This window comes from Peromyscus californicus, unplaced genomic scaffold, assembly GCF_007827085.1.
Source record: "Peromyscus californicus insignis strain IS unplaced genomic scaffold, ASM782708v3 Scaffold_8__1_contigs__length_139910024, whole genome shotgun sequence".
Taxonomy (NCBI): domain Eukaryota; kingdom Metazoa; phylum Chordata; class Mammalia; order Rodentia; family Cricetidae; genus Peromyscus; species Peromyscus californicus.
The window spans coordinates 126593295-126603983 of NW_026294606.1; the positions used below are offsets into that span (position 1 = coordinate 126593295).

The window sequence follows — 10689 nt, forward strand, 5'->3', positions numbered from 1 at the left end:
GTGACATTGAGTGGTCATCCCTTATTGGCTGGGCATGATCAGGAACTCTGACAGTGATCAGGTGATATTGTATGGTCATCCATCATTAGTTAGACATGATCAGGAATTCTGACAGTGCCTGTTGCTAGGCTCTCAGGCAGACTCTGCATGATCAGGTACTTTGGCAGCAACTGTTGTAAGGCCCTCAGGCAGACTCCAGTTTGGCTCATAAGGAAGTACTTGGCAACTGGTTTGAGCCAATTTCCTTGACCCTATGGGCCTGTTCTACTACATTCAGGTAGTCAAAGACTATTGTAATATGCAAAGTTTTTAACAGATTATTTAGACACAAAGTTTTACTCCTGTGTAAAGTGCAAAACATTACCACACTGACTACGTTTATAGGATTTCTCTGCAATATGACTTTTTCTCATGATTTTGAAGATTCCTAATAGACACAAAGGCTTTACCACACTGATTACATTCCTATGGTTTCACTCCAGTATGTGTTCTTTTATGCATTTGAAGATGACTGTTATGTACAAAGGCTTTTACCACACTGATTACATTCATATGGGTTCTATCCGGTATGTGTTCTTTTATGTATTTGAAGAGCACTTTGTTGTGCAAAGGCTTTACCACACTGATTACATTCATAGGGTTTCTCTCCAGTATGTATTCTTTTATGCATTCGAAGAATTTTTGACATCCAAAGGCTTTACCACATTGATTACATTCAAAGGGTTTCTCTCCAGTATGTGTTCTTTCATGCATTTGAAGACTATTGTGACGTGCAAAGGCTTTACCACATTGATTACATACAAAAGATTTCACTCCAGTATGTGATCTTTTATGCTTTTGAAAGTTATTTTGACATGCAATGCTTTTACTGCATTGATTATACACAGAAGGTTTCTCTATAGTTTGGCTTTTTTAATTCCTTTCATGTTGTCTAGAACTTTGACAATGTTCTTCAATATTATGGTCTTCCCAACTATATCCTATAATAGTGAGATTCCTATAGTCTCTAGCATCACATCTTAGTAGAGATTCTTCTGGGAAGGATCCAGGAAAGTCCATTCTTCCCAAGTGAAGTCAACATGCACATCATCATAGATCACTGCATTCATGTCACAGTTTTCCAGCTCACCCCTTATCTCTCCTCAGTTCCCTGCAGCAGCACTCACAGCACACCACAAATAACTAATTGCACCAGCTCCTCTTCAAAGCCAAATCTGAAGCTGGACCTTTTTCTTTTTAAAAAAGAAGTGTGTACAAAAATGTTTTGCTTCCATGTATGTATGTACACTAGTGTGCACACCTGGTACCTGTGGATGTCAGAAGACAGCTTCAGATTCCCTGGAACTGCATGGAGTTATGGATGGTTGAAAGCCGCTATGGGGGTACTGGGAAACAAATACATTTTCTTTGTAAGAGCAACAAGTGCCCTTAACCACTAAGCCATCCCTCCAGCCCCAGCAAAGCACTTTCTGAACAGGAGCATTTTAGCTCAGGTAATAAGACCAACAATATTAAATGGGACCTCGTGAAACTAAAACATATTGTCCAGCAAAGAATACTACCATTGAAGTGAAGATATAGCCTGTATAATTGGGGAAAAATGTCTACCAGCCATACATCTGACAAAAGGTTAGTGTCTGGAATGTACAAAGGAAAAACAAACAAACAAACAAACAAACAAACAAACAAACAAACAAACCCAGATGTCAAGAAATCAAACAACCTAAGTAGAAATTGGGCAGGGGTGCTGTGCTGGGGGACAGTGTTACTTTTCCTTACAGTGGTAACAACTGGTGGTTTGGTCATGCCTCAGTGGATAACACTATACTCATTAGCATATGAGCAACATTAATTGGACTCAGTGGGCTAAAATAAATAAATAAGATGCATTTGTAAGAGAGACTTGTTAGAGGATCCTTGGGTAAGTTGGAGAGGGATGTACTGATGAATATGATCAAGATACATTATATACATGTATTAAAACATCAAAGAATAAATTAAAAATATTATAAAATGGGACATGGAACTGAACAGAAAGTTCTCAAAAGATGGAATACTAATGGATGTAAAACATTCTTTTAAATGTTTAGCTTCCTTAGCCATCAAGGAAATACAAATTAAAACTACTTTGAGATTTTTGTCTTACCCCAGTTAGAACAGCAAAGATTAAAAAAAATGCTCACAAGGATGTTAAGAAAGGGGAACACTTACTTCACAGCTTGTGGGAGTGAAAACTGATCAGCCACTATGGAAATCAGTGTGGCAGTGCCTCTAAAAGTTAGAAATAAATCTACTACATAATCAGGCTCTACCACTCTTGGGCATATTCCCAAATGACTCTGTATTCCACTATAGAAATACCTGCCCATCCATGTTCATTGCTGCTTTATTCACAAGAGCCAGGGAATGGAAACAGCCTAGAAATATCAACTGATGAATAGACAATGAAAATATCATACAATATTCAGCACAATATTTTCCAGCTGTTAAGAAAAAAAGGATTCTATCTTTTTGAGTGTGCCTTAAATTCAATCAGAAAGTGGTTGGTTGATCCATAAGATTGATGCCACTATTGTACCAGTGGATAATATCCTGCCAGGCTAGTCATTAGTATAACTTGCAAGGCTCACAGCTGGTTTGGTTGATGATTACTTTTCTCTTCCAGTAGCACATACAGCACCTTTCATCACTCTGAAAGCTTCCAGGTCAGTACCAGCTCAATTTCTTCATATGACTATAATATGTGGGGTTTTCAACAAAGGGCTTTTACCATCAAGTGATGGACAGTAACCATGAATATTGGCAACAACCTGCAATGTGTAGGAGGTATTTGGGAACTTCCTAGTAAATAACTCTTGGAAGTAATACTTTCTGTATGTATGTGTATAGAATTCCCTTTTAAACCTTTAGATTAGTGTATTCTATCTCCCCTCTCTTGAAAGTCCCTCCTCATTACCACTTAGTCATTTTCTGACATCTATAGGCATTCTAGATTTATCTAAAGCTTCAAAGATAACAACCACAAATGAGTTAAAATAATGTTTATCTTTTTTGTTTGGGTTACCTTACTCAAAATTATTGTCTCCAACTCCATCTATTTACCTGGAAATTTAATAATTTCATTTATTAAAGTTCAATATTCCCTTGTGTAAATATATACATTTTCATTATTTGTTCATCATATGATTTCCAAGCCCTGCACCATTATCAGACCAAGAGTCTATGGCTAGACAGATCATTGACCCTAGGAGGGAACCTACTACTATTATTCTAGTAAATAAGCATTGTATTAAACCAGCAACTAGTGACTTATCATTATACCCATAGAGTAAGGCAGCACTGAACCCTTATCAGAAAAGCTCTCTTTGTAGTAGATGACTATCAACACAGAGACCCTACAACTGACCAAGATGCAGAGAATAAGAAACTACAGAATGTTCATCCATAAATATGACATACAGTACCCCCTCCTTCAAAGGCTCTGGGATCAGTTTGAAAGAGGGAGTAGAAAGAGTGTAAGAGACAGAGGTTGTGATCAAGTACAGAAACCAGTGTCTTCTGGACACAGCAGGGGAGATTCACATATGTACTCCTCACAGTTGTTGCAACATGCATAAGACCCATGCAAGACCAAATCCCATCATGAAGAGAGACACATACTTCCACCCCTAGCCAAGGAGCTGTCAGCAGTTCTTAGTTGCTGCCAAGTAAGAAGTGTCAGTTTTCATGAAGAATGCATCCTCTGATAAGTCTACCATGCTCCCTCCAATGGAAGGCCACACATTCAAGAATATTTGGGCAGCACAATTGTTATTAAAGGGATTAAGGAAAGGAAACAAAGTTGGGTGGAAAGAGAAACAGAGTGGATATGGGAAGAGTTGGGAGAGGGAGGGTGAATATGATTAAAACATGTATGAAATTCTCACATAACTAATGAAACACACACATATATGAAGAAAAATTTATCTACAACTAGAAATGATCATTCTGAGTGAAGTTACTCAGAGGCAGAATACAAATGTCTCATGTTTTTTCTTATTTGGGCATGTTAGCTTTGAATTTTCAGAGATGTGTGTTTCATTTGCTATACACATAGAGGTAAGGAAATTAGTAATAGATTATATAGGGATATGTCAAGGGATGGGAGAATTGTCATCAGAGAGGCTTCCTCTGGTGGCTGATGAGAGCAGATGCAGAGGCTCACAGCCAAACATTAGGTGGAGCTCAGTGAACCCCTTGAAAGAGGGGGAGGAAGGACTGTAGGACCCAGAAGAATCTGGGACACCAGGAGAACATGACCCACAAAATCAACTAAGTAGGACAAATAGGGGCTCACAGAGACTGAAGTGGCAATCACCAAGCCTGCATGGGTCTGAGCTAGGTGCTCTGCATATGTGCTGTGGTTTTCAGCTGGGGGTTTTTATGGGACTCCTAAGAGTGGGAATGGGGGTGTCTCTGACTCTTTTGTCTGGTTTTGGGACATTTTTCTTTTAATGTGTTGCCTTGTCCAGCCTTGATATGGGGGTATGTGCCTAGTCTTACTACATCTTGTTATGCTGTGTTTGTTTGATATCTCAGGGAGGCCTGCTCTTTTCTTGTGGGGGACCCACCCTTACCTTTTACTCCAGGGTACTCTTGAGGAGTGAGGGATAAGAGATTTAGATAGAAGGATAGAAGGGAGAGAAACAGATAGAAATACAGGATAGCCTTAGGAGGGCCTGGATCCTCATCTGCCTGCCTCTTATATCTCTCCTAAAGGGCTTTTAAAAGGAATGCCAAGGGGCAGGGCAAAAGACCTTCTCTTGATAGGCACCTGGTAACCACGCACGTGGTCAAGCAATCCTCTAATGCAACTTTGCTGGGCAGAAGCAAGCTCAGATCTCATGAGGAAACCTTTGTGGGCCTCCACAATTCTCTCTTCTTGATATAAAAAGTCCACTCCCAGGCCCCTCAGATAGACTATGCCTGTCTTAGGTTGTCCTCCTTGATTGATCTTCCTTACCAATCTTGGAGATATACTTTCCATCAAACATACTCTAGCTTAGGTTGGAAGCTATCAAGAAGAAAGTCGCTCATCTTTGACTATCAGCCTCTGGCAGGAGGGGGTACAAAGCTTAACTCAGCTCTGGCCCAGGTCCCTACTGAGCTTGCAAACAACCACAGTGATGTCCATAGCTACCATACCTCTCAGTAAAATAGTAGAGGATAATAAAGATGGAATATCCTTTTTGGAATGGGTCTAAGGTGACTACAGCAGTCTCAGCTGCACCAAGCCCTTTTCCTGGATCAAAATTCTCTCCTAACAGATGTTCAATGAAACTTTCAAGAGACTATTTTGATTCCCAGGGAAAACAATCGTTTCAAATCATTTCAAAGTATCCACTCAAGTAAACAAAAACTCATGCTAATTATAAAGACACTTTTACAAACTAACTCAATTGTGAGAGGCTTATCCCTTTTGGGGAGGCCTACCTCTTTCTAAACAGAAACAGAAGGAGTGGAAACTTCTAGGAAGAAGACAGAAAAACTCCCCTAATTATGACACCTTCAGTTAAATTTTCCAGAGGCCACTGAAATCATAAAATTATATTTTAAGCTATTATAAAATGTATTCAAATATATCTGAAGTTAAAAGAGTCATAAAAACTTCAGAATGTTTCTAATGTGATTGATTTGGTTTATCTTTTAAAAATTAATGTTATCTAATTTGTCCAGACTAGACAGATATTGATGGAGTAATAAAAACATTTCTAATATGAACTTACATTTACACTTTTTACAGACTTATATTCAACATTTGGAGTTACATTTAACATTAACACCCTTCACAAACATATACTTATTTATAGTTTTTACAAACTTATATTCAAAAGGAAACTCTATAGAACTATTTTATAAACTTTATATTCAAAAGGAAACTCTATAGGATTATCTTACAGACTTTAGTACATATCTGGGAGAGATTTTTTTTTAGAAAAACTATTTACAAAAATTATATTCAAGAGGAAACTCCATTAGCAAACATTTTGAAAGAATCTCTTAACAGAACTAACATATTCAAAAGCAAACTCTATTAGCAAACAACTAGAAGAGGTTTCTTCTTCTTCTTCTTCTTCTTCTTCTTCTTCTTCTTCTTCTTCTTCTTCTTCTTCTTCTTCTTCTTCTTTTGGTTTTTCGAGACAGGGTTTCTCTGTGCAGCTTTGCACCTTTCCTGGAACTCACTTGGTAGCCCAGGCTGGCCTCAAACTCACAGAGATCCACCTGGCTCTGCCTCCTGAGTGCTGGGATTAAAGGTATGCGCCACCACTGCCTGGCTAGAAGAGGTTTCTTAAATATATATATATATATATATATATATATATATATATATATATATATATATATATATATAATTTAATTTTACATATCAGCCATGGATTTCCTTGTCCTCCTCCCTCCCCCCCACCTGTCTAGAAGAGGTTTCTTAACTGAACTATTAACAAGACAGAAAGTATGCAAATCATTTCTAAAGTTTGGAGTTTATAGCCAGCTTTGCTATCATTCTGAAAGTTTTCTTGAGAGTTTTAAGTCAAAGCCTAATTCATCTGAGCTTGACTAGGAATAAAATTCCCTCTTCTTAATTTTTTAAAGCTTCTTTTTAAGATTACAATGAGTGCTTTTAATGATGCCCATGTTTCTCTCTTGTATCTTAAGCACAACTCAATCCCATAAGCTTTTTTTCAAACTCAAAGCAATTTCCCAGTGTAAGGACCATTTTCTTCTGTTTTCTAAAAGATTGCAGAGTAGCTTGCTGACAAACAGTATTAGCATTTTAATTATCTCCTTAGAGGCAAGTTATTCACCTGTTCCTAGTTCTCAAGAGGTACGGCTAAGCTTTATAACATTGCTTGGAAAAGAAACTGCATTTTGAGCTAAAAAAAAAAAAACAAAACAAAACAAAAAAAAAACAAAAAAAAACCGGTTTTTGTGCAGTATCACCATTTTGAGCTGAAAAACTACATTTCCTATGCTGCCTTTCTCTATATTGTCATGCTATAGTACTTTATGTACTACATTTCCCATACTGCCTTTCAGGTCCCAGAGAAAACTTCCTTTCACATGGTCTGTATTAGTGCTTTTGCTTTTATCACAGGAGATTTTATTTTCTTCCCTAAACTTGCATTAGGACACCTGCATTACTGTTTGACAGGTGTACCTCTCTAGATTTTTCACATGACACTATTACCAGAGTGGATCACATTTGTCTGCATGCACTCAGAAAAGCATTTGTCTCCCACCTTACCTGGTCAGTGGAAGGAAATAAAAGGACGTGGACTAAAAGCTTTTTCAGAAAAGACTTTTCCCCAACAGAAATGAGTTTTCAGAGAATATTTTTCACAGCTGTGGACTCTGCTTAGCCCCACATACCAGCTCAGGGCTTGCAGTTGTGCGGGTGACTATTGCCATTCCCACTGGTTTTGTTTATAGGGCCAAATTTACCCTGCTTTTTTATGCTAACCGTTTTCTCTGGGTCCTGCACTGCCTCTGCCTTGGCTTCATGCTAGAGGAAGCTGTTTAACAATTTTAAGTGTTGGAATTCCTGGCTACTCCCCCAGCTACATAACTATGCATGCACTGGCAAAATGATTAGTCATTCCAGGGCTCTACATCCTACATAATCTGTGCACTGCTTGGTTACATAATTTGCATGTAGTGTGATCATGCAGTCTATGTGTATGTGTGGTGTAGCTCCATAAGCCCATATGTGCATGTGCAAGGGAATCCATAAAAAGTGAGTCACACACTCCTCCCCCCTTCAATCTTCAGGTCTCCAATTTCTTTCAGCTTTGTTGACTGCAACACACTTCTTTCTCTTAGGCTGGATCTACTACCTGTTAGCAACTTTCCTCAGCAGGTGCCACATGACTCTTACATCTCCAAAATTTTTGGAGTCTCCAAGGAAGTCCAGTCTTCACCTTCATAGCTTCACACAATGGCCTCTCAGGGCCTCCATGCAGGGAAAACCCTGCCACATGCCTGCCCCAGCACTTTCTTTAGTCACAGTGAGAGATTCCATAACACCATTCTTGTATCCTTGACTCTAGAGGTAGAACCATGTGGCCAAAGTTGCCAAATTCTGCTGCTTGCTGGAGTTGGAACATGGCCTCCTCATTCAATTACATTTTCACTAGCTTTCTTTTTTTCACGGTTTCCTTCACTATGTAAGCTTGGCTGTCCTGGAACTTGCTCTGTAGATCAGGCCAACCTTGAACTTAGAGATCCACCTGCCTCTGCCTCCAGAGTGCTAGGATAAAGATGTGTACTACCACACCTGACTCTAAGCTTTTCTTTAATTTCTTTTCCCAAGTTAGAAGCTTAGCTATATGGGATCTTTCCCTGAAGTAGCCACGCCATTTACTTCATTTAATATCAAGCTTTACATTAATCTGTTTATCTTCTTGAACATAGGACTTAGCTCTATCCCACTTCTTGGTACATTTCTCCTCAAATTGTAAATTTTGTAGTTTTCCTTTCTTTGCTTGTTCCTTTTCACTATAGATCTGTATAATAGTAACCACTTATAACCACACCACAGAGTCTATACTAGGATATTTTGAGATTTCTTCTGCCAATAGAATCAATCCAAAACTCTTCATTTTAGTCTCAGGCAAACTTTTCAGGCAAGGGCAAAAGGCAAGCACATTCTTCACCAAAATATTACAGGAATGGTCTCTAGGCCACATATTAAGACTCTTCTTCTCTGAAACCTCTTGAACTAAGCCTCCACAGTTTAAATTACCCTCAGCATCACTATCTTTCATGCTCTTTCTTGGTTTCTTCTTTAACCCATACATTATTCAGTTGAATTGCTTAATCTCCATGAGTTTGTGTACTTACTAAAGATTTGTATGCTGTCAGTGTTAAGTTTTACTGCATTGTAGTCAGATAGGCTATACAGAGTTGTTTTAATCTTTCTGAATTTGTTAATCTCTTTCATGTTTGAGAATGTAGTCTATTTTAGAGAACCTTCTATATACTGCTCAGTAGAACATATATTCTTTGGTGTTTGGGTGAAATACTTTGTATATATGTTAGGTCCATTTGATGTGTGATATCATTTATTCTGTGTCTCTCTGCTTAATTTTTTTTTTTTTTTTTTGGTTTTTCGAGACAGGGTTTTTCTGTAGTTTTGCACCTTTCCTGGAACTCACCTTGTAGACCAGGCTGGCCTCGAACTCACAGAGATCCTCCTGTCTCTGCCTCCCGAGTGCTGGGATTAAAGGCGTGCGCTACCACCGCCCGGCTTCTCTGCTTAATTTTTTGTTCAGATGACCTGTTGTTGTTTGACAGAAAATGGCCCCCAAAGGGAATACTGTTAGGAGGTGTGGCCTTGTTGGAGTAGGTGTGGCCTTTTTGGTGGAAGTGTGTCACTGTGGAGGCAGGCATTGAGGTCTCATATATACTCAAGACATGCTCAATGAGACAGAACACTTCCTGTTGCCTGCTTGTCAAGATGTAGAATCCTCCAGCACCATGTCTGCCTGCATACTGCCATGTCTCACTATGATGATAATGGACTGAACCTCTAAACTATAAGCCACCCAATTAAATGTTTTCCTTTATAAGAGTTGCCATAGTCCAGAGAGAGCTGACCTGAGCTAGTGGGAGCTCAGGGATTCTGGACCAACAGCTAAGGAGCATGCATGAAACCAACCTAGGCTCTCTACAGTTGAGTGACAGTTGTGTAGCTTGGTCTGCTTGTGGGGCCCTGAACAATAGGATCAGGTCCTGTCCCTGGCAAATGAGATGGCTTTTGGAACCTATTCCCTATGCCTTGCCCAACCCTGGTGCAGGGCCAGGAGCTTGATCCTGCCTCAACTTGATGTGCCATACTTTGTTGACTCCCATGGGTGGCCTGCCACTTTCTGAACAGAGGAGGAATGGATTGGGGGTGTTGACAGGAGGTGGTGGAGGGAACAAGAATAGAGGAGAAAGGGGAAACTGTGGTTGGCATGTAAAATAAATGAAAAATTTTAATAAAAAAAAGAAGAAAAAGAGTTGTCATGGTCATAGTGTCTCTTCACAATAATATAAACTCTAACTAAGACCTGTCTATCAGAGAAAGTAGGGTATTGAAATCACTAATGGTTTGGTGCTAATCTGTGTCTTCAATTCCAGTAGTGCAATTTTTATGCAATTGAATGTGTTAGGTCCAAAGTGGGCCCACTCCAAACCCCCAAATGACAGTGCCGGTGGCAATGTCATCAGTTGCAGTCTGGACTCAGCTCAGGCTGGATTGTGACAGGTAAACAGAAGGACTGATATTCAAATCAGAATTCCTCAGAAACCTTATAAAGTGGGTTTCTGTTTACCAGGAAAAGCCATTCCTTTATTTGCCTCATGCAGCCTCCTAATCCCAGAAAGGTCATCTACTTCTCTATTAACTCAAACAACTCACCAACAGATCAAAGCCCCACATTAGTTCCCAGACTGTTCCACCTAACCTGACTACCTCCTGCCACAACACAACCCCTTATAACTGGCAAGATTCTTCCGCCATTTTTGCCATCCTCTCTGACCCCCAAGAGAAAGCTTTAACAATCTGAGTAAACTTTTCTTTTTCACCCATGGAGTGTCCTAGTTCAGTGGTTTCACTGTGCCCTCCCTTACAGGGTGCTCTAGAGTTTGGTGTAGATATGTTTAGCGAGT

The 10689-nt window shown here is 39.4% G+C and overlaps 1 pseudogene; it reads right to left on the reverse strand.

Moving 5' to 3' along the window:
* Positions 1 to 912: 912 nt before the first annotated feature.
* On the reverse strand, positions 913 to 1109 carry LOC128104601 (zinc finger protein 431-like; annotated as a pseudogene).
* Between the last annotated feature and the right edge of the window lie 9580 nt (positions 1110 to 10689).